Here is a 24,561-nt window from a genome sequence, read left to right as displayed (position 1 = left end):
GAATAGGACAGGCCATTGTGGAACAATTCTGCTAAGTATTCTAGGATATGTGTTATGTTTGCCACTGTGACATCTGAGCCTTTTGATGTGCTCCAAATGAGAAATCTCTTCCATTTAGCTGAGTATGTCTTCCTTGTGGAAGGCCTGCGAGCCTCCAAGATAATGTCCTTCACCCTCTGAGATAAAACAGGTGGATTTGGATTTAAGGAATTTTCCAGGCAGTTAGCCTAATGTTTTCAAGTTGGGATGCAGGGTCTTGAAATTGTTCTGGCAGAAGAAGAGGCCATAGGGGGAGAGGCCATGATTTTGCCTGAGACGTGCTTCTCAGTAATGGATACCAGTGTTGCCTTGGCCAGTCTGGAGCTATTAGTATCACTCTTGGCTGTTCCTCCCTGATCTTCAGTAGAACCTTGTACATCAATGGGAGAGGTGGGAAGGCATATACTGTTAGGGCTTTCCAGCTGAAAGAGAGAGAGTCCACCCTCCAAGCTTGTGGGTGGTATGTCCTTGAGCAGAATGTCTTCAGTTGACGGTTGAGTGGGGAGGCGAACAGATCTATCTCCGGCATTCCCCATGTCTTTGCTATGAGTTGGAAGACGTCCGGGTGCAGCATCCATTTGTGTGCATCCATGGTAGTTCTGCTTAAGCTGTCCGCCAGTGTATTTTCTTTCCCTGGCACGAATTGGGACTGTAGTTGGATACTGAGATTCAGGCATAGTTCCCACAGATTCATAGCCATCCGGCATAGTGGGTAAGAGTGTGCCTCCCTGCTTGTTTATGTACCACATGACCGTGGTGTTGTCTGTCCTTATTAACAGGTGTCCTGGTTGGAGGAAGGGTTTGAATGCCTCGATTGCATGCTTCACTGCCAGCATTTCCTTTTGGTTTATGTGCATGCTTAGCTGTCCTTGAGGCCATAGGCCTTGGATACATTTGCCCTCCATGTGTGCTCCCCATCCTCGGTCTGAGGCGTCCGTGGTGATGGTCTGCCTTGGTTTTGGTTTGTTGAAAGGCAACCCTCTGTTGGACTGGCAGGCCTGAGCCCACCACAGGAATTCCTTTTGAAGGCATGGAATGATTGGTATCATGGTTTCTAAACTGTGACTGTGTTGAGACCATACACTCCTTAGGTACCATTGTAATTTCCTCATATGCAGCCTGGCATGCGGTATCAGAATTATGCAGGATGCCATGTAACCCAGGGCCTGCAGGATTTTCCTTGCAGTAAGCTGTTTGTCTTGCCAGCATCATGAAATAATCTGGAAGTTGTTTTTGTTTTTCTTCTGTGAGAAAAGCCATTTGGGTGGTTGTGTCCAGATCTGCACCCAAAAAGGTTATCCTTTGGGATGGTACTAGTCTTGACTTTTGGATGTTGACTGTGTATCCCAAGGTCTGTAGCAGGTGTATGGCATAGGCCAAGCCGTTTATCAAATTTCCCTCGTTGTCCACTTGTATTAGGCAGTCGTCCAGGTATGGGTAAATTTGAATTCCCTGTAGTCTGCAATGTGCAATTACTGATGCCAGGCATTTCGTGAATACTCTGGGCGCAGTAGATAAGCCAAAGGGCAATGCTGAGAATTGATAATGCTCTGATCCTGCAAGAAATCTGAGGCGTCTTCTGCAACTTGGTCGAATAGGGACGTGCAGGTATGCCTCCTTCAGATCTAGAGTCACCAGCCAAGACTCCTTGCCCAACATGGGAAGAAGTTGCTGTAGGGTCAGCATTTTGTATTTTGGCACAATGAGATAAGTGTTCAGTGCAGACAGGTCGAGAATAGGCCTCCATTGATTTTCTTTTCTTGGTACAAGGAATAGTCTGGAGTAAAATCCTTGGCCTTGTTCTGAACATGGTACCTTCTCTATGGCTTTCATCTGAAGTAAATTGTTGATCTGTGTTAAAGCCTCTGCCCTCTGATTTGGTGGAAGGTTTGGCATTCTGCTTCTTTTTGGCAAAGTGTGGAAGTGGAATCTGTATCCTTTGTCTATTATCTGCAGTGTCCATGTATCCTTTGTAATATAATGCCAGTTTTTTGAGAATAAAGCCAGCTTTCCGCCCAAGGGTGCTTCCAGTTGTTCCCTGGTAGGCGGAATCAGAGTTAAGTCATTGAGCCTGTCCTGGTGTAGTGGTTGTTGTTGTTGCTGTTGCACTACTTCTCTGGTTGGCAGGCTGCCACTGACGGCCTCTGTAGGAGCCCTTAGATTGACCTCTGCCTCTAGGGCGCCTGTTCCTGCCTCTCTGGGCTCTGTCAGAGTCTGGAAAGGACCAATTCTTAGTAGGCCAGTTTCTGCTGAATCTCGGTGGTTGCACTTGCAGGAAATCTTTAACTGTTTGCACAGATTTTGCCTTTTCTTCAACCTTTTTTAAGATCTCCTGAGCAGAGGAGCCAAATAAATTTTGTTTCTCCATTGGAGCATCCAGGAGTTTAGCTTTGACATGGTCTGGCAAAGATTGTTCCTTCAGCCAGGCATGCCTACGAATAACTGCTCCAGTCATAGCTGATCTAAATGAAGCCTCCAGTGCATCATAGCCACATTTTAAGAAGTGATTACTAACCTGTTGTGAATTGTGTACCAAATCCTGAAGGGATTTACGGTCTAGGGGTTCAGGAGAAGAAAGTTTCTTATTCAGTTCATCTAACAAATACTCTTGGTACTGTATCACATGAAATTGACAGTTTAATGCCCTGACAGAAAGAGTTGCAAAAGTATACACCTTCTTTCCCCATCTCTCTAAAGCTCTAGACTCTCTTTCAGAGGGTAGAGGATTTTTGGCAGTAGCGGCCGCAACCCCTTTAGGGCCCTGAGAAATAGTTTCTGGGTCTGCAGAACGTGCTTTATACAGATGGAAATGAGAATCCGGGACCCTGTAGTATCTGTCAGGTTTGGCAGGGGCCGGAGGAAGAGTATCAGGGGCTGTACTGACATCATTGTACACATCATCAATTACATTCAGAACAGGAGGTATAGCTAAAGGCCTATGTTGAGGCAAATGCAAAAAGGTGCTTAATCTTTTTCTAGAATCAGAGAAATCCTGACCTTGCCATTGAAAATGCTCTCTCATGGAGTGTAGAGTCTCACCAAAGGAAAACTCTTCAGGAGGGGAGGCCGAAGGGATAGATTCCTCAGCATCTGAATCCTCATAAGGCGAGTAAGCCCTTTCCTGGTGGTCTGACAACTCAGACCCATCCGTGGAATCATCTGAAGAGTGTGGGTCAGAGGGGTCAGTCCTGGGCCTTTTGTCTGGAGGAGGGTGAGAGGCCCTGTCTGGGTGAGGTTGTGAACCCCTAATTAAGGAAATAAGGTCCTCAGCAAGGCTGAGGATCTGAGAACTAGAAGAAGGCCTCTGGGAGGTAGTTTTGGTAGGCAAAGCTTTAGAAACTTTGGCAGCTTTAGCCCTTGAAAAAGCCTTAATGGACATGGAAGCAGGGGGCCTAGCTGCCCCACGTGCAGGAGTAGAAATGTCCAAAGGTATGGTGTCGGACATTTCCTGAACACTGGTTTCGGTAGGAAGTTCTGTAGCCGACTCAGCTGGGGCCTCCCGGGCCTCGGTGGTCGGATGTATAGTTTCGGAAGAAGGAATCTCCGAGGACTCTGTTTCTGCCGAAACAGAGACACTCGCGGTAGGCCTAGCCATGGTTTCAGCCGAAACCGCGGGCCACGAGTGTCGGTCCTTTTCCTTGCGTTTTTTGACCATATGCGAAGTCGGAGTCTCCGACGGCATTTTATAAGCAAAAGCGGCTCCAAAAAATTCCTCTGCAAACAACGACCGACGTCTAAGAGTTCGTCGGTTGAAGGAAGCACAGGCTAAACAGGTCGATACGTCGTGGTCTGGGCCTAAGCAAGGAAGGCAGTAGGAATGGAAATCCTTATGAGGTATTTGTTTCCCACAAGTTAAACAATTATTTACTTTGTCTGACATCGGCTGAGGCAAGAAAGAGTCCCCAACGGGGTACTTAGCTTTTTTCGAAGTCTTCGGTAGCTGAATTCACTGGATCTGACCGACCGGCACTTGCGAACAGCTTCTGCTTCGGGCACCGCACGGCAAGAAAGACTGAGGAAAATGGCGTCGGCTGATGCTTTTACACCCCAGACGCTCTGACGTCGGGGAAAGTGCGACATCAGCCGAGGTCAGACCCAGACTTTGGAATCCGGCCGACCGAAGGGCTGCCTGAGGCAGGACAACCCATATGTTATGACTGCAGATGCATCCTTGAAGGACATCAGAGAATTTGATAAATCTTCAACCATGTCTGACTAAAGGGAAAAGACAAGCTACAAAAAGAAAAGTTGTGGTACAGAAGCGTTACAAGTTTTGAGTACAGCAACAACAGTAGCTGACACACACTCAATGACTGAGACCTATACTTAATAAAATGCTGACGATTAGATTAAGTGGTTTATGTGGTGTAAAACAAAAAAAGTCCACTGGGATGAAGTGAATCAGGATGAAGGGCACTGGCAACTTTAAGGTTTGCAATTAAGGTAGAGACCAAATGTACCAAGACTTTAAATGAAACACAGGAATAATGTCACACTGATAGATGCTGCCTAAACTGAAGAATGGAAGAGAAGATGGGGAAATAGGAAGAGAAAAGGTGAATTAATCATGTAGTGTATCAGCATTTCCTGAAGGGTACAGGAGGAAGAACATGACGAGATGTTTAAATGGTGTGCTGTGGTTTTAACAAGAGTTTTTGAACCAGAAGCTTTTTAGGATTACCATATAATTCTGTTGCTGGGATCTGCAATAACAAGATTTAGCAGTTTTCACCTCAAACTTGTTTTCCTTAAATTTCAAGCATAACCTCTAGTGTGCTTAGGAACAAGCTCTGTGGGAGTTCAAGGGAAGTGAGTGAACACTTCTCAAGTGTCCTTTTCCAGACAGGATAAAGAACATTTTGTAACTGTAATGATGTGTTCTCTGGTTCGATTCTCGGCTGGGGTGCCTTCTGAGCAGAGTCTACATGTCCTCCCTGTGGTCGTGTGGGTTTCCGCCTGGTGCTCCAGTTTCCTCCCACATCCCAAAGACATGCAAGGTGGACTGGACACTCTAAATTGGCCCTAGGTGTGAGTATGTGCATGTGTGTGCCTTCTGTGGAAGGTTGGGCGCCGGGCTGGCAACTCTACACCGTAAAACTCCACTGCCAATCATGAGCGGACAGATGATCCGCTGTGGCGACCCCTAACCAGGAAAAGCCAAAAGAAGAAGAAGAAGAATGATGCGTCATTAACGAAGACAAGTGCTTCAACAGTTACAGAAGATCGGCAACAGTTACCAATCTATGGCTTTTAGTAGTTTACTTAGCTTTTTACTAACAGCAAGAAAGTTCATGTTTGTAATCATCATAGGAATTTTAGCCTTTATGAATGCCCAGTAAGAAAAGATATGGCAGTGATCACTGAGGCAATCAGGAGGGATGGGGATGGAGGGGAACCAGACAGGCATTCAGGAATGTTAGTAATAATAAAAGTCTAACAGGGAGTCCTTTCCTGAAACATAATTAGGATGGGCGATTAATACAACTAGCTGAGTAAGGGAAGGCAGGGCTTAGGATGCAAGCAGCTTAATAAGATAATGGTCAATCAAATTATCATTTGGGACTCCTACAAGGATACAGTGCATTTTACAGGACCAAAGATACAGCTAGGTCAAGCAAATTTTCTCTTCATTTAGATCTCCTCATTCACGTAAAATGTTTACAACTTTGGGTTAATCTTCTGTATTTTCCCAAACTCTCTGGAAAGTACAGTTGTGCAAAATCTGACCATAATGGTAAATGTCCTTCTCTTCACTGTGGCAGTAGTCATAACAATATGGATCCCTTGTCAAGGGCAGCCATGGCGTCGGCTGATGCTTTTATACCCCAGGCGCTCTGACGTCGGAGAAAGTGCGACATCAGCCGACGCCGGACCCAGACTTTGGAATCCGGCCGACCGAAGGGCTGCCTGAGGCAGGACAACCCATATGTGATGACTGCAGATGCATCCTTGAAGGACATCCAGTACATCCAGAAGAGAAATGGACCAGGGGAGAAGGGAGGCACTGAATACTGCAACAGTGAAGAGAAGGACATCCACCGTTATGGTAAGAGTTTACACAACTATACTATGTCCTTCCATTTCACTGTTACAGTGGTCATAAACATTAGGGAAGAGTGCAATAGCTCACGAAGAAACTTGGGAGGAGGAAGAACCAACAGAGCTCTCTAGGAATTCATGAAGGATGGCCCTAGCAAAACCAGCTCTAGCTCTGAAAATTCCATCCAGCTTGTAGTGCTTGGTAAAAGTATGCACAGAAGTCCAGGTATCTATCTCAAGAATAGTTAGTATCCAAACCCTTGAAAAAACAGTACAAGAAGCCACAGCTCTAGTAGAATGAGCTTTCACAGAATAAGGAAGGCTATTACTATGAAAACAAAAAGAAATAGGTTTTGAGATCCAAGAAATAGTCTGCTTGGATACAGCTAATACCAAGGACCTAGGATGAAAGGAAACAGAGCTGAATGGACTTCCTAATACTCTTATCCAAACAGAATCAGAGTTGTCTATGCACATCTAGTGTGCGCAGCACCTTCTCGCTAGCAGATTGCGGAGAAGGGAAAAAAGTGGGCAAATGAATATACAGATTATGGGACAACTCATTCACCACCTTAGGTATAAAATGATTAGTATGCAAAGATACCCTGTCCTTACGAAATGCCAAAAAGGAGGACAAGCCATAAAGGCTTGAAGCTCAGACACCCATATGGCAGAGGTAAGGGCTAACAAAAGAACAGTCTTCCAAGAAAGCTGAAGCAGCAGGCTAAGATGGAGCCAAAGTCAATTTCTCCAAAACAAAATTAAGATCCCAGGGAGGAGGAACAGGCTTCCTGTGAAGCCTAATATGAAAGACATCTTAAAGGAATTATTTAGCTTCAAATCTAGAAGCTAAAGGAGGAGATAAAGGCAGATGAGCGGATAAGTGGGTCTTAGTATAAGAATAAGCCAACCCAGCATTCAGCAATTCACACAAATGAGAGAGAACCAAAGGAACATCCACAGAAAGTGGAACCATGTTACAAGAAATACACCAAACAGAAAACCTCTTGCATTTGGATAAGTAAGATTGCCTAGTATTGGGTTTCCTGGCCTCCTGCAGGAACCTAAGCACTTCCTCAGAGAAAATGTGTCTATGTGGAATCAAAATCCTATTACCCACAGTGTTAGCCAAAGAGTGGGCAGGTAGGGATGGATGACAGATCCTTTGTCTTGTGTGAGTACGTCCATCCTGTGAGGTAACTTGTGGTGACTGCCACTGGCTAAATGGAGAAGAGCTGTGAGACGATGCTGTCTTGGCCAAAAGGGAGTCAACAACAAGATTTTGGGAGTATCCAGTTGAAATTTGAACAGGACTTTTGAAATGAGGGGAAGGGGAGGGTAAGCATAAAGAAACATCCCCTTCCAAGAAAGAGAGGGGTCGTCCACCTTCCACACCAGAGAACCTGGAACTCTGGCACAAAATAGAGAAAGTTGTCTCTTCAGAGGGGAGGTAAATAGATCTATTTGAGGAATACTGCACTGGTGGGCAATGTCCAGAAACACATCCCTGTGAAACATTCATTTGTGGGATTGAGTTAAGGACCTACTCAGGTATCTGCCATAATGTTTTGACCCGAAGGAATGTAAACTGCTGGACAGCAATACCTCATACCAGGAGTACCAATTGGCAAAGAAGATAAGATCTTGTTCCCTCGTTTGTTTACATACCACATCAATGTGGTGTTGTCTGTAAACACCTTGAGAGTTTTCAGGGAAAAGAGAAGATGAAAAGCGTGAAGAGTCAGCAGAAGGGCTCTCATACCGGACACTGATGTGCTCCCCCTGTTGAAGAGGAGACCACAACCCCTACACCTTTAGGGAGCCGAAAGCTTCTTCCCATCCCATGTCTGAAGCTTCCGTGAACAGCACCTGAGAGGGATGAAAAGGGGATCCTGGATTTACAGACAACTGCTGAATCAACCAGCAGCATTTCTTCTTGAAACAAGGGAGAAGAGGAACTACAAATTCTATGGGATGAGTATGTTGAAGCCAAACTAAATTCAGGAACTACTGAAACTTTGCCATGTGAAGTTTGGTCAGAGGGAGCATAGGGATGGAGGATGCCATGAAACTCAGAGCTCAGAAACTCCCTGGCTAAAATGGAAGCCAGAGGAAGCAGAGTTTGAAAGGAGATGAGGGTGAAAGCCTTGGGAGGGGGTGGGGATGCCAGCAAAAGCACCGTTTCATTCCTGCAACCCAAAAAAATAGTCCTGAGAAGGACCCAGAGAAGACGTTTTGAAGTATATTGTAAACCCCAGGCTCTAAAGAAGAACAGTGGCAAAATGGAGATTTTACAACAGGACCTCTGGAAAGGATGCCTGAAACAGCAGTTCGTCCAAGTAGGGGAATACCTGGATACCTTGAAGCCTGCAAAAAGCAATCACAGGAGTAAGGCATTTGGTGTATACCCTTAGGGGAGTAGAAAGGCCAAAGGGCAAAGCACTGAACTGAAACTGCCAGGAAGCAACAGAGAAATGCAAAAACCTCCTGAAAAGGAGATGGATCGGAATATGGAGGTAAGCATCCTTGAGATCCAAAGACACCATACAAGCCTGAGGAAGCAAAAGAGAGAATGTCTCAAAAGGACATATCTGGAAAAGTGGGCATCTTCAGAAAAGTGTTTAAATGAGAGAGGTCTAAAATTGGTCTCCAAGTACCCTCTCCTTTCTGGGTACTAGAAACATCCTGAAGTAAACCCCCTCCCCCTTTGGAACACCTCTTGAACAGTACCCAAAGTGAAAAGATGATCCCAAAGCACCTCTGGGAAAAAGAAAACTTGTTCCTGAGGGGGCTGAGGAATGCCCATAAAAGAGGGAAGGGATTTCCACACCATGAAATATCCTTGGCAAATAATGGACAGAACCTAGGAATTCTAAGTAATCTGTAGGTAAACAGGAAGAGAGCGAGAAAGACAAAAAGAAAGAGGAAAGTGGCTGGGAAGAAATAGGACAGGCAGCATCTAGGTCATCTGGAAAGGAAGACTTCTGAGGCACTGAAATCTGAGTAGCCTTAGCAGGAGAAGTCCCCTTGCCATCCTTTTTGCTCTTCACAGGACGAGACTGCCTGTGAACAAAGGCTGGCTTATTGGCACAGTTTCTCTGAAAATTAGCAAAAGGAGAAACAAACATGTTTGAGTTCCTGGAAAGCCTTTCCCTTACCCTGAAGGGACTTAAATCAGCAAGACCCTCACCAAACATGAGTTTATCATCAAGAGGGGCATCCATCAACTTAGCCTTGATATCATCAGGCAAAGGTTGAAGCTGAAGCCAATAATAACTCTCCTCAACACTGACCCAAAAGTAGCAGCCCTAGAAAAAGCACCTGCTGCATCACAATTACACTTGATGGAATGACAACCACCTGGGAGAAGTCCCTAACAGGGAAATACCATTATTTTTACCCCCACAGTCTGGAAGATCAGATATAACCTAAGAAGCCTGGGATAAGACAGCCAACATATACCTGGACATATGGGTCTGATAACTAATAGCTCTAAAAGCCAAGGTATCCGAGGTATAAACCTTTTTACCTAGCCTTTCCATGGCTCTGCTATCTTTATCAGAGGGCGGTAATTTGGGCGAAGGTAGTAACAGAGGGGTTGTCAGAGGCTACAGACACCACTGAGGGGTCAGCAGCAGGACACTTGTACAAAAATTTACAGTCCTCAGGCACCCTATAAAATCTATCAGGTTTCTTGGCAGCAAGGGGCTGAGAATCTGGAGCTTTAGTGGCATTGGAAATTCATCCAACAAAGCAGCCAAAACAGGAGGAACAGCATAAGGTTTAGGAGATTCCATCTGCAGCAACTCATAGTACCTCTCATGAATCTCAGAGACTTGAGCACAATTCCCAAGTAAAGAACTCCATCATCCTGGAGAATGTGTCCCCAAAGGAAATCTCTTCAAAGGGATTATCAGGACTGGTAGATTCCTCTTGCTAAGAGCAACAGTCCAAAGGAGAAGGAATCTGAGAAGAGTAAGCAAGGGATTCCTCATCCAAATCCAACTCCTACTCAGAGGAATCCTGTTCCCTGGGTCTTTTTAAGGGGAGTACAAGACCAAGGGGGAGCAGGAACAGAAACAGCCTGAGGAGGTTTCAATGCCATCAAAGCACTAAACAAACCCTGATTGAAGGCCTGCCTCTCAGTCTGTGGATCCTTAGGTGCAGGAGAAATATGTTAAGTTTTCTGTTTTTCTTCTTTAATAGGACTTCTACCTTATAAAAACTTGGAAGGCTCTGACCCAGGATGGCATTCAATAATGGTAGTAGGGACTTCTGAGTAAAATCTGAGGAACACCCGTAGGCCCCTCAGAAATGATCAACCGTGGTTCTCCATGAACATCCATAACTGATGTCTGCAAAGCCTCCCCGAACTTGCTTAAAGCCAGCTAGCCTCCAACCAGTTTGTGGCACATGAATCGAACAAAGGTGGGTGAACCTCCAGGTATTCAGTCACCTCAGGAGAGATATCTGGAGGAGGATGAAAGTACAGTTTTGTACCTACCATAAATGTAGATGTTCGAGTGCTAATACAGCTGCAGTCATAACAGATGGGTTATCCTGCCGTCAGGCGGGTCCTCGGTCGGCCGAATTCCAAAGTCTAGGTCCGGCGTCGGATGTTGTCGCTTCTTCCCTGACGTCAGTGCAGCAGGGGTATAAAAGAACCAGCAGACGCCATTTTCTTCAGTTTTTCTTGCCCCAGATGTCAGGTGCCCCCAGAAGGAAGGCAAAACATAAATTTATGTAATAATGCAATGCAATATAATCAAAAAACAGTAGCTGCAAGCAAATACACCATAAAAGAATACCCCAATCAGGTTGTATGAGGAGGTGTTAGCCATTAGGCCTGTCCCAAGAGGGGAAGGAGGGAGGGAAACCTGGACTGCAGCTGTATTAGCACTCGAACATCTATATTTATGGTAGGTACAAAACTGTACTATGTTCATCGTGCATACAGCTGCAGTCATAACAGATGGGTAGAATCCCAAAGCTAAAAAAGGGGTGGTAGGCACTAAGTGGAACTAGGAGGAGCAAGGATGCCCTGCAAGACTGCAGTGGCAAAGCCCGCTCTAGATTTGGAGTATAATGGTAGGTGATAGTGCTTGGAGAAAGTATGTATAGAACTCCAAGTGGCTGCTTCCAAAATATCTTTGGTAGGAACCCTCCTGAGGAAAGCTGCAGAGGTAGCTGTGGCCCTTGTGGAGTGAGATCTGATGCCTATAGGTACAGTTTTACCATGAAAAAAATAACAAAAGCGTATGCAGTGGGCTATCCATTTTGAGATTGTCTGTTTGGAAATAGCCTTCCCTTGAGCACCTGTAGCATAGGACACAGAGTTGCTCTGATTTTCTGAATGGCTTTGTTCTGTCCAAATAATAACAAAGCTGTCTGTGAATGTCCAAGGAATGCAGTAGTCTCTCCCCTTTGTTTTGTGGACTAGGGTAAAAGGTAGGTAAGTGGATAGCCTGATTCAAGGCTACCCTGGATACTACCTTTGGCATAAAGGAAGGATTGCTTCATAAGGAAACTCTGTCCTGATGGAAAATGATGAAAGGCTGCACAGCCATGAGGGCTTGTAGTTCCGAAACCCTGCGTGCTGAGGTGATAGCCAGAAGGAAGGCTGTTTTCCACGACAAATATTGCAGTTCTGTTCAAGCAGCTGGCTCAAATGGAGGCAGGGTCAGTTTTTCTAGAATGAAATTGAGGTCCCAAGCAGGTACTGGTTGCTTCCTTGGGGGTTTTATATTCTTAGCCCCTCTGAGGAACTGTCTTAAGAGAGGGTGAGAGAATAAAGGAGGATCAGTGTTGTATTGAGCAGAAATGGCTGAGGCATGGATTTTGATGGAGGAGAATGAAAGTCCACTGCTTAGCATCTCAGCTAGGTACTGTAATATTTGAGGTAAATTCAGTATTCCAGGATTCTGACCCTTTTTCTGATTCCAGGCACCAAACCGTTTCCATTTTGCGGAGTAGGCTTTTCTAGTAGAAGGCCTTCTGGCCTCCAAAATGACATCCTGCACCTCCTTGGAGAGTAGGGTCTGTTGTCAATTTAAGGAATCCTCCATGTGGCTAGATTGAGTGTTTTCAGCTGAATGTGAAGAGTTTTGAAGTTGTGCTGAGTCAACAGAAGAGGCATTAGAGGCAGGATCCATGGTGGGGAATGCGTCAGGCTCCTCAGGAGTGGATACCAGTGTTGTCTTGGCCAGTCTGGAGCAATGAGAATCATCTTTGGTCTGTCTGCTCTGGCTTTTAATAGAACTTTGGGCAGCAGAGGAAGAGGTGGAAAGGCATAAACTGTCATTGTTGTCCAACTGAAAGAGTGCGTCCACTTTCCAGGCCTGTGGATGATAGGTCCTTGAGCAGAATTTTGTCAATTGGTAATTTCTGTGGGTAGCAAAAAGATCTATGTCTGGCCTTCCCCATGCTTGAATTATCTTTGTAAAAACTTGAGGATGCAACTTCCATTCATGTGGATCTGTCATATTTCTGCTTAGGTTGTCTGCCAGCGTGTTTTCCTTGCCTGGCAGGAATTGTGCTTGAAGCTGGATTTGTAATTCCAGAGCCATGTTCCAAACAGACATGGCTAGCCTGCACAGGGGATATGAATGGGTTCCTCCCTGTTTGTTAATGTACCACATCACTGTGGTGTTGTCTGTCCTTATCAATAGCTGGCCTGGATGCAGTAGGTCTTTGAAAGCCATAATAGCATTTTTTACTGCTAGCATTTCCTTTTGACTGATGTGTAGGTGCTTTTCTTTTTGGGACCATTTGCCCTGAATGCACTGATCTGTCATGTGTGCCCCCCAGGCGTAGTCCAAGGCGTCTGTTGTGATGATTTGATTTGCTTGAGGCAAGCAGAATGGGAGACCTATGTTTCTTTGGCATGCTTGAGCCCACCACAGAAATTCCTTTTGGAGGCATGGAATCAGTGGTATAATTGTTTCCAAACTGTGGCTGTGTTGAGACCATAAGTTTTTTAGGTACCATTGAAGTTTCCTCATATGCAGCTTTGCACATGGGATTAGCAGGATGCAAGATGCCATGAATCCCAGAGCCTGCAGGATTTTCCTTGCAGTCAGCCTGGTGAAGGTTGCCAGTTTTCTGAAGTATTGAGTTAGTTGCCCTTGTTTCTCTGGCGTGAGGTAGGCCATCTGGGTGTTGTATTCAAGCTGGCACCCAGGAAAATTATTGTTTGAGAGGGTATTAGTCTTGATTTCTTTTTGTTGACTGTGTATCCCAGAGAGTTCAACAACTTTATTACAAACGCCAGGTGTTTCCGAAGTATGTGTTTGCTGTCCGCTTGGATCAGTCAGTCGTCCAAATATGGGTATATTTGTATCCCTTGAAGTCTGCAGAAGACAATTACTGATGCCAGGCATTTCGTGAACACTCTGGGCGCAGTAGATAAGCCAAAGGGCAATGCAGAGAATTGATAATGGGTTGAACCTGCAAGAAATCTGAGGTATCTTCTGCAATCTTGTCTGATAGGGACATGCAGGTATGCCTCCTTGAGGTCCAATGTTACCAGCCAAGACTCCTTTGCCCAGCATGGGAAGAAGCTGCTGCAATGTGAGCATCTTGAATTTTGGTACGAGTAAATATGTGTTTAGGATGGATAGGTCCAAAATAGGTCTCCAATCTTTGTCCTTCCTTGGTACCAGGAATAGTCTGGAATAAAAACCTTGACCCTGTTCTTGTGCAGGTACCTCTTGAATAGCTTTCATGTCCATGAGAGCTGAAATTTGTTTTTGTGCCTCTGCCCTTTGATTTTGTGGCAGGTTTGGCATGCCTCTCATTTTTGGAAGGGTGTGAAAGTGGAATCTGTAGCCTCTGTCTAGAATGTCCAGGGTCCATTTGTCTTTGGTGACAATATGCCAATTTTTCGAAAATAATGCCAGTTTTCCACCTAAAGGTGCTGCCATTAGAGCTTTGCTTGGCATGCAAAGGGGAAAGTCATTGGTTCTGCTTTCTGAATGGCTGTGATCTATCCTCTCCACCTCTTGGTGTAGGTGCTTGCCATTGTCTGCCTCTAAATGATCCTTGAGATTGCCCTCTACCCCTCGGCACCTGTATCTACCTCTTTGAGGTCTGTCCGTGGCTGGAAAGGACCAATTTTTTGAAGGCCAATTTCTACTGAAACGTGGAGGTTGTACCTGTAGGAAATCTTTCACTGTTTGCATTGATTTTGCCTTTTCCTGCATTTTCTTTAATACCTCCTCAGCTTTAACACCAAACAATACATCTTTTTGAAGAGGTGCATCTAGTAATTTAGCTTTGACATGATCTGGTAAGGTTTGTTCTTTGAGCCAAGCATGTCTACGTATGACTGATCCTGTAACAGCAGCTCTACATGAGGCCTCTAAAGCATCAAAACCACATTGCAAGGTATGTTTACCCACTTGTTCTGCACTATGCAACAAATCCTGCAACTCCTTCAAGTCTGGTTGTTCAGGTTGTGACATTTTGCTTTTCAACTGAGATAACAAAAACTGTTGATACTTTAACATATGGAACTGACAGTTTAATGCCCTCATGGTTAAAGTGGCCAAGGTGTATACCTTTTTCCCCCACCTTTCTAAAGCTCTGGAATCTCTCTCTCTGAAGATAATGGATTTTTGGCAGTGGAGACCTTAATTCCCTTGGGACCCTGTGAAATAGTTTCTGGGTCAGCCGCATGGCTTTTGTATAGGAATTGGTGTGAATCAGGAACCCGGTAATACCTGTCAGGCTTGACTGGAGCTGGAGGTAAAGAATCTGGGTTAAGGCTGGCCTCTGAATACACATCATCTAGTATGTCTAAGACAGGAGGGATAGCCAGAGGCCTGTGCTGAGGGAGCAAGAGGAAATCCCGGAGCCTTTTCTTGGAGTCTGAGTAATATTGGCCTTCCCAGTGGAAGTGTTCCCTCAAGGTATGCAAGGTTTCCCCAGAAGAATAGTCCTCAGGGGGGGAGACAGAGGGAATGGACTCCTCTGCATCAGAATCTTCAAAAGGGGAGTATGAATGTTCCTGGTCTTCAGAATGTTCTGAAGTAATGGAGGCCTGGTCTGAGGAAGGGTACTCTTCCTCCACTCTGGGCCTTTTGTCCGAGGGTGGTTGAGAACCCCTGATAAAAGTAATCAAATCCTCAGCCATTTTGAGCATCTGTTTTTTAGGCATGGGGCCTTGAGAGGGGCCCTGTGGAACTTGTCTTTTAGTATGCATGGCTGCTTTAGATTTAGTGAAAGCCTTAATGGAAAAAGAAGAAGGAGGAGGCCTGAAGACACCTTGAGAGGTGGCAGGCCTGTCTAAACTCTGACTTTCCCTGCCAAGAGTGGCGTCGGTATCTGTAATCGGGGTGTGGGCCGAGGAGCCTGCGACCTCGGGCACAGAAGACACTGCTAAGGAAGTGTCATCGGTAGTCAGGGGCTGCGTAGGCGCCTCGTTGAGAACCGGAGCACCTGTAGTCGGCTTTAGCGTGGTGTCGGTAGAAGTCGCGGACCTCGTATGTCGGTCCTTATCTTTGCGTCTTTTACTCAAAACTGGAGTCGGAGTATCCGACGACATAATGTAATTAAACTTTTTGCCAAAATAGTGTTGGGCGAACTCCGCCCGACGCTTAATAGTGCGTTTGTTGAATGTAGCACAAAAACGACAGGCCGAGACGTCGTGGTCTGGGCCTAAGCAAGGAATGCAGAGGGAATGGAAATCCTTATGCGGTATTTGCTTCCCACATGAAATGCAATTATTAACTTTGTCTGACATCGGTCTGAGGCAAGAAAAGTTTCCCCAACGGGGTACTTAGCTTTCAAGAAGACTTCGGTTGAAAAATATTCGTAATCTCAGGAGCTGGCCGACCGGTACTTGCGAACTGCTTCTGCTACCACTCGGCAAGAAAGACTAGGGAAAATGGCGTCGGCTGGTTCTTTTATACCCCTGCTGCACTGACGTCAGGGAAGAAGCGACGACATCCGACGCCGGACCTAGACTTTGGAATTCGGCCGACCGAGGACCCGCCTGACGGCAGGATAACCCGTCTGTTATGACTGCAGCTGTATGCATGATGAACATCATAAGAAGATTCCAGCCTAAGCTTCTTGGCCTTCTCTGACAGCTGTTCCTCGGGCAGAAAGTTACCTCTATCACATCTTTCGTGAGAAATTTAAGACATTGATTTTCAAGATACAGTTCCAAAGAGTCTACTATGCAAAATTTTAGGTACAAAAGCTTGACAAATGAAACACAACCTATGGTTGTGCAAGGTGCCAATGCAAAACAGACACTGTTCGTGGCGGTCTTTATGGGGAATCTATCTCCAACACTGACAATTACCCTTCTTGGATGACATGATTACCCTTCTTGGATGACATGAAACCCCACAAGCAACAAAAAGTGCAGTAAAAAAGGAACCCCAAGAGAGTACTTATCTACAATGGCTCTGTGAAACCAATAATGGAATGCAGGCATTCAGACCGAGGATAAAGAGATGACATTTGGACTGGCGGCAAAGAAGTTCTGAGATGGTACGTCTGACATCACCTTTATGCCCTACACTAGGCAACGTGCAGTGTACCTTACAGCAACCTAAGGCTTTGGTATACTGGCCGGACATCGGGGTGCCATAGGCAGGGGATCCCTATTGTTATGACTACTACAACAGTGAAATGGAAGGACATTAATGCACTATTTTTTTTCTTAAAACAGTAACTACTACATTTTTTCTAAGCACTTGGTTTCAACAGGAATAAATATAAAAAAAGTAGTTCTGCAAATGCTACATTTTATTTAACACAAAATGAACCAAACACATGCACTAGTTACAGTAATTTAACTGCAGGGAGCATTAAATTGAAAATAATACAAAATATCCAGGGCAAGTACACAAATAAATGGAGGGGGACAAAACCAATATGACACACAGCAACCAGCATTTAAATTGCCACTATGCCAAAATATACAGAAATAAGCAAAAGACAGAACACACTGTTGAAAATTTGAGAGAGACTACTAGGAGAACATCTTGCTTGCTGGGTAACAATGATGGGTGTGATGTCAATTTAATGTTACAGAAACTATACAATTTTCATATCAGGTATGAAGACATTCATCCTTGTCAAATCAGAAAGGAGTACCAGAGTTTTGTCTCCTGGATCTTCATGGAAACAAGTCCCTAATAAAAAGAAGTTATGTCTTACCATAACATTCCATCTGTGTCGTTCATCTTTTTTCATTTATCACTGATGGATTCTGTTCTGAGCCCTCAGAACACAGTCAGCCTATTACCAAGCTCGTGCCAGCCAAAAACACTCTCGAGTTAAGTCTCTACCCAGAATGCCCTTCTCCCGGTTACCTCAGATCGAGTTTGCTAAGAAAAGAAGTAAAGACTGTGCCATTTCTATGCAAGTACCCTAGTGCACCACTTAGACCCAAAGCATCCCCCCCAGGAGCCTTTGGAGGGTGGGAAGTGATGAATGAAAGAAGATGAACAACACAGACGAAATGTTATGCTAAGACATAACTTATCTGATGTTGTTAATCTTCTTCCATTCATCACTGAAGGGACAGAATCCCAAGCTACCTTGAGGTCCATGGGCGGCTCTTATGAAAGAACATTCCTGAGAACCACTGAGCCGAAGGCAGCTCTCACCCTGGAGACCAGGTCCAATTTGTAATGATTGATAAAGGTATGAGGCTTAGCCCAAGAAGCTGTTATGCAGATGTCATTCATGGAAGCCCTGGAATGGAATGCTATAGAAGTTGCCATGGAGCTAGTGGAGTGGGCTTTAACCTTCGGCATGGATTTATTATAGAGGGAATAAGTGACACGTATGCAGTCCCTTAGCCATTCTGATAATGTAACCTTGGAAACAGCCTCTCCCATTTTGGGTCCTGAGAAGGAGATGAAAAGCTGTTCAGATTTACAAATAGGCTTCATCCTGTCTAGGTAAAACCTTAATTGTCTATGTACGTCTAGGGTGTGAAGGCAATACTCTCCTCTAATAGCAAAATTCAGAAAGAACACTAGTAGATCAATGGACTGGTTAACAGAGAACTCAGAAACCACTTTGGGAGAAAGGATGGGTTCGTTCGAAGTGACACTCTGTCTTTGTGAAAGACCAGGTAGGGCCTCTTGATACACAATGACTGCAGCTCCAAGACTCGTCTGGTAGAGGTAATGGCTACCAGGAACAAAGATTTCCAAGACAAAACTTTAGGTCACACTTGTCTGCAAGCTCAATGGGCTTTTGAGTCAAAGACTGAAGGACTAAAGTGAGGTTCCATGGTACTAAGAGCTGTCTGACAGGAGGCCTGAGATGAGATGTCCCTTTCAGGAAAGCCTTACAAAGGCGTAATGAAATAGGAGGGGTACCATCTATACCATTGTGGAAGTTGGAAATTGCCACTAGATGTACACAAACCGTAGCGGCAGAAGCTTCGTTATCAAAAATCTTACCCAAATATTGAAGCACTGCAATAACTGGAGCTGAATACGGGTCTAGCATTTTATCCTTGGAGCAAATGGAAAACTTTATCCTGATATAGTCTTCTGGTGGATGGCTTGAGAGAGGCCAGAATGATGTCTCAGACAGGTGAGGAGAGGTAAGCCTACCTGGCAACTAGCGGAAATGGAGAAACCAAGCTGTCAGCTTGAGTGTAGACAGGTTTGGGTGACTCGGCCCTTGGGGGTGAGTGATCAGATCTGGTAGAGGGTCCAGAATCCACGGTGGGAATATGAGGTGAGGCCGAAGAAAGGGGAACCAAACTTATCGAGGCCAGAATGGGGCTATGAGGATCATCTTGCATCTCAACCGAAGAGCTTTCTTTAGAAATTGTGGGATTAGATGGATGGGAGGATAGGCATAGAGAAGTCCCGTGGGCCAATCATGGATCAGAGCATCCCTCAGTGACTCCCCCCGCGGGGGATGTAGGGCGAAGTAGCTGCTGCACTTGGTGTTTGATGGGGAGGTGAAAAGATCGCAGCAGGGCTGGCCTCAGTGGCTGAAGATAACAGATGCCACCTCGGGTTGAGGTACCACTCGTGGGGCATGAAGATGCATCTGCTCAGTTTGTCTGCAATCACGTTGGAGCTCTCCGGGATATGCGTTGCTATCAGAAAGCGGTTGGAAGCTATCGCCCACTGCCAGATTCTCATGGCTTCTCCACAAAGGGGGTAGGGACTTGTTCCTCCTTGCTTGTTGATGTACCAGACCACTGACATATTTGTCTGATTGGAATGCGGGGAGAGCCGCATGGAATGCCTACAATGCTAACAGCACTGCCCTCAGACCATGTAACTTGGACAGTCTTTCCTTGAAAATGGCCCCCCCACCCTATCAGGGAGCATCCGTGGTCACAATGGCTGTGGGCTGGGAGGGTTGAAAAGGTCAGCTCCAAAGATCTTCATCTGGCCTCATCCACCAAAGCAGGTCCTGCTTGCAGGAGTTGGTTATTCAAATCTTGTAATCCAGGGGATGAGAGTTTGTGAACCACTGACACAGAAGGAGCCACTGCAAAATTTGCATACGTAGCTTTGCTAAAGGCACTATTAGAATTGACGCAGCCATAGAACCCAGAGCTTGGAGAACTTGTCTTGCAGAGACTGATGTTTGAGAAAGAATTACTCGGATTTGTAGCCTCAAGCAGTGGAGTCTGTGAAGAGGGAGTGATACCAGACAGGACTGACTACTGAAAACTGCTCCAATGAACTCTTATGTAGGGATAATATTTGCTTTCTCTCAATGTATCATTATTCCCAACAATTTTGCCAGAGAGAGTATGTTGTAGGGCAGTTACCAGAAGATGCTTGGTGGGGGGAGAGTAAGGAGCCAGTCATCTAGATATGAAAACACCCGGAATCCTTTTAGTCTCAAGTGAGCTGTTACCACTGCCATGCATTTCATGAACACTCTGGGGGCTGTACAGAGATTGAAGGGCAGGGCACAGAACTGGTAATGACTGGCTCCTAGCTGGAAGTGACGCAGACTCCTGGAGCATTTGTCCATCTTGATGCGGTAATGCACGTCATGGAGATCTATAGAGCACATCCAATAGCCTTCTCTTAAAAAGGGAAGGATGGACTGAACCCTGACCATCAGGAATTTAGTTTGGGTGACAGACTTGTTTAAGCTGCTGAGATACAAAATGGGTCTTCAGTCCAGTCTTTTCTGGCACCAAAAAGAATCTCAAGTAAAATCCGGACCCATGCTGGTCTGGTGCGACTGGTTGAATGACTCTTCTGAAACATCTTTATAATCTCTAAAGCTGCTGCTTCCCTTTGACTGGGTGGCACGTCGGAAAGCTTTCTTGGAAAATGTGGTTGACAAGAAAGGGGAATGGTGTAACCTCTGGTGATAATTTTCTGCACCAAACGATTGGTGGTGACAGAGTGCCAGGCAGATTGGTGCAGAGAGAAACGTCCCCCCGACTGCTTTCAGAGGTAAGCAATCGGGCTGCCCCTCTGGAGTGCTGATAAGGCTGTCCAGAGAGTCCCTGGAGCCTTGGTTGCGAGGTCCCCCTCTGCCTCTATAGGGGCATCTTCCAGAATTGTTACCCCCTTTGTCTCTGGGGGTATCACCACGTGTGGTACGGAAAGGACCCTGAGATTTCTTATGCCACATTTTCCCACTCCTCTGATTCCGGGAGAAAGTAAGTTGAGGGTTGGAAAATTGTAGGCCTACGCCAGACAGGGTTTTTCTGTCTTGCTCTCACCTGGCTAGCGTGTCCATCTTGGAGCCAAAGAGGGATGAAGCTTCGATGGGAGCATTCAGAAAGGAAGACCTGAAGGGATCCGCAAGGTCACATATACACATCCAGGCATGACATCTCATAACAATGACTGAATCCGATGGTCTAGTCGCCCCTTCGGTCGCGTGTGACAGCAACCTCATGGATGAGTTGGATATTAATTCCAGGGCTGCTAGCTGCGAGGCCACTTGGTCCCTGACCTCGTCAGACAACTGTCCTGTGAATGTCCCAGAGAGTTCGGAGATCAAGTCCCACTGTAGCCTCATAAAATGTGCCAAATAATTCAGGGACCATATGGCAAAGGTCCCTGATGCAAAAACATGCTTCCCAAGTCTGTCCACTGCCGGGGGGGGGGGGGGGGTCTGTGACAGCTGCAGCTCATGGGCAAGAACTGGAATTCTATCATCATAGGAGTGCTACCAGAAGCAAGAGTCCTCTCCATTTCGCAGAAGGCAGACCTGCCCGAAGAGGGATGGGAGCCCGGAACCAAGAAAGACAACCACGGGACTGGGGTCTCACCCCACTCCGACAGACCCGCCCCCACGGTCGAAGACTCAAGCAAGATCAGCGCAGACGTAGTCATTGGTGCCGAGAAGGGGAACAGAGGAGAAAGTTGGCACCGTACCTCGGGCCGACATGCCCGTCCCCCAATGCCCAGATTTAGGAAGGACTGGTTCAGCGGGAACCAAAGACTAAAGGGACAAACTTGGAGCCGGAGTGAGGTGCACTGTAGACGCTGAGGTGGTGGGTTCCAAGAAGGATGTCGGAACAGAAGGCTTCATAACCGAGATGGTCGAAGGAGTGCAAGATGGAGTCCGTGGATAAGGCAACCCAAGTCCAGCAGGTGGATGGGTTTTAGAAAGTGATAGAATCCCCCTGGCTACCAACAGTTGGTCCACAAGAAGCACCACATCGTGTTCCGAAAGGCTCCTGGTGGATCTAGTGGATACGACAGACGGGGAGTCAGGATGTTTGAGAAAAGGGCTATATGCTTGGCCCAGAAACGGGTCTGAGGGGGAGTATTGGGTCCATGGTGCAATATCTGTCGGCACCGAAGTCTCTAATTCGGAGACCGGAAGCAAAGGGAACAGATCCAGTGAGGTCGGTATAAACGCTTGGTGCCAAAGTGGCACTCTGAGTCAAGATGGTCGGTTCCAAAATGGGAGCTGAAATCGAAGGTGTGCCCTGAGCCAAAGTAGCTACAGGTGCTGAAGTCGAAATAGGCATAGTAAGATCTATAATTGGTGACGGGAGCAGGATCTGTGCCAATACAGGCATCGGTATCGAAGGCTTTGAGACAGTTGGAGCAGAGGAAGGCAGACCAGAGGAGGCAGACTTATGCTCAGACGATAACTTGGGGACCTTCAATTTCTCAGATTTGCTCTGATCACCCGATGGTGAAGATGGAACAGAATGGGATCTCTTTTTGTCCTTAGGAGGGGTTGAGACCTCCATCGCAGAAATGGCCTCTGAGAAGGGAGACTTGAGTAATCCCTTCAGAATTAGTTTGTTTTTGTGCTCATTAAGAGTGCATTGGCTGAAGTTTGACAAATATCACATGGCAGCTGCACCGAAAGGTGGGCCACTCCCAAACAGTATACACAGTCATCATGCAAGTCACTGTTAGGCAACTTGCCCTTACAAGAAGTACAATCCTTAAAGCCAGAGGTACCCTTCTTATCCGCCATTTTAATAGAAAAAAACACCACAACTAACTGTGTAATCCAACAATAATGAAGTCACACAGTTCAAAAAACACAAGAGATCACAAGAAAAATACCAAAATTACAACACACTGTATATGTGAAGAAAGGGAAACACCTGAAAAGAGATAAAAGGCCAACAGGTTAGGCAAGAGAAAACAATACCAGCTATGGTACTGAAGAAATACCACAAGGGTAAGGGAAAAGGCCGTACCAACAATGGTACTTAAAGTTTACCAACGGTAACAACGGGTAGAGTGGAGGATATATGGTTATATCAAAGAACAGACACTAGAAACACTAAAGATTTAGTAAATTATGAAGATATCCAAAAACTTTTACACAAATACCAAAAAAGATTTTACTTAGCTGAGAGCTCGGCTGGAATGGGGCTTTATGGCTACATGGCAAACGAGATCAGAGGTAACAGGAGAAGGGAGTTCTGGGTAGAGACTTAGCTCGAGAGCTTTTTTCGCTGGTGCGAGCTTGGTAATAGGCCAACTCGGTTCCGAGGGCTTGGAACCCAACCCACCAATCAGTGATGAATGGAAAGAAGATTAACATCAGATCTGTGGTTTCAAAGGAAGGCCAAGAGTTGAAGATCATATCCAGTTTGTAATGACCTGCAGAAGTACTGACTGAAGACCACAAAGCTGCAGCATAAGTTTCATCTAAGGATGCAATGCACAAAAATCCTTGAGTACTGCTAAATGAAATCGAGGTGTAGAAGGCAAAGATTTACTCAGCTTCTCATAACAGCTACCCTAGGCTTAAACAGATTAGTTTGCAGTGTGAGAGATAGCCCTTGTTAAAACTTACAAAGGTTGGCACACTTCACAAACTCTATTAGAAGTAATGGCTTCCGGAAAAACAAACCTTCTTCCGAGATAAGTATTTTAACTATGCAGCATCAGCTTGCTGAAAGGGATGAAGACTCTCCTTCTCTAAAACTAAGCAAATCCCAGAGGGGGGAGGATTCTCAATAACAGGAATGATAAAGTACCTCTGAGAAAGGCTTTGCAAACAAACCTTCAAGGATGCTAGTGACGAGAGTTAGAACCTCGATGAAAGAAACTGCCACTAAGTGAGGAACACTACTTCTGTCTCAAAAATATGAGAAAGGTAGACTACTACCTGCTGGCAATGGACATGTGAAATGATCCAAACCTTTGAAAATAGCTGATGTAGAAAAAAGCATCCATTTATTTGTGTGTGTTCTTCTAGTTGTAGGCCTCTGGGTAAAGGTAAATATTTGGGTTAAGGTGTCAAGGTGTGAAAATCCTGGAAAACTACTGGAACTCTAGTAACAATGCAGTTAAGAGTAGAGAATGAATATTTGAGTGAGGATTGCTGGATATGTGATCATTAAGCCTCAAAAAGCTTTCAGTCAAGGGCTTCCCCAGAAACTGAGGGCTGAGCAGAGGAAACCACACTTGGCCAAGGTCATATTGGGACTATGAGAGAATAACTCTGGACCTGTTCTGCTTGCCTTTCTGAATGAATTTTGGAACAATAGGATATATGAGAAAAGTATAAAGGAACCCTGGGTACTTTTTCCAGATAACAGCATCTCTGGGATGCTACCTTCGAGGAGGGGTGAGAAAAAAGTTCCTGGCAAGAGCACTTTTGAAGTAGGTAGTCCTGAAAGGCCATAAAGTGAAAAGAACTCATCTCCAAAATTTTTCATATGCAGCCTGGCCCTTATTACACACAGATGGCCATTAAAGGGGTAAGAACTTGGAATCAATTGCCCTGAGTTATGTATTGAATGTAAGGCAACCAGTTCAAATAGAACTTAGAAGGCCTAGGAAGTTTTAAGTGCTGTACATTGGGATCAGTCATCTGAGCCCACTGGACTTTTAAGTACTTAAGAGCTCTCGTTCATAATATGGTTTAAAGAACCATTTAAATAATTATTGCCATGAGACCCAATACTTAGAGGCACTACTCATTCTGAAGCAATCACAATAATAATATTTGCAGTTCAGGTTTTGCAAGGGTAAGATCCTGTCTAAATGAAGGGATGATCTTCCAAAAAGTGTGCCCAGTGGACATCCT

At 45.5% G+C, this 24,561-nt stretch overlaps 1 protein-coding gene across 1 annotated transcript in view; it reads right to left on the bottom strand.

Annotated features, from left to right (window-relative positions):
* The window catches only part of LOC122817306 (serine/threonine-protein kinase SMG1-like), a gene marked incomplete in the record, with an annotated part of 2,898,779 nt that overhangs the window by 148,735 nt on the left and 2,725,483 nt on the right, over positions 1–24,561 (bottom strand).

Source organism: Protopterus annectens, chromosome 12.part0 (assembly GCF_019279795.1).
Source record: "Protopterus annectens isolate FY-2018-M chromosome 12.part0, PAN1.0, whole genome shotgun sequence".
Lineage (NCBI taxonomy): Eukaryota > Metazoa > Chordata > Ceratodontiformes > Protopteridae > Protopterus > Protopterus annectens.
This window is presented reverse-complemented; position numbering and strand designations above follow the sequence as displayed.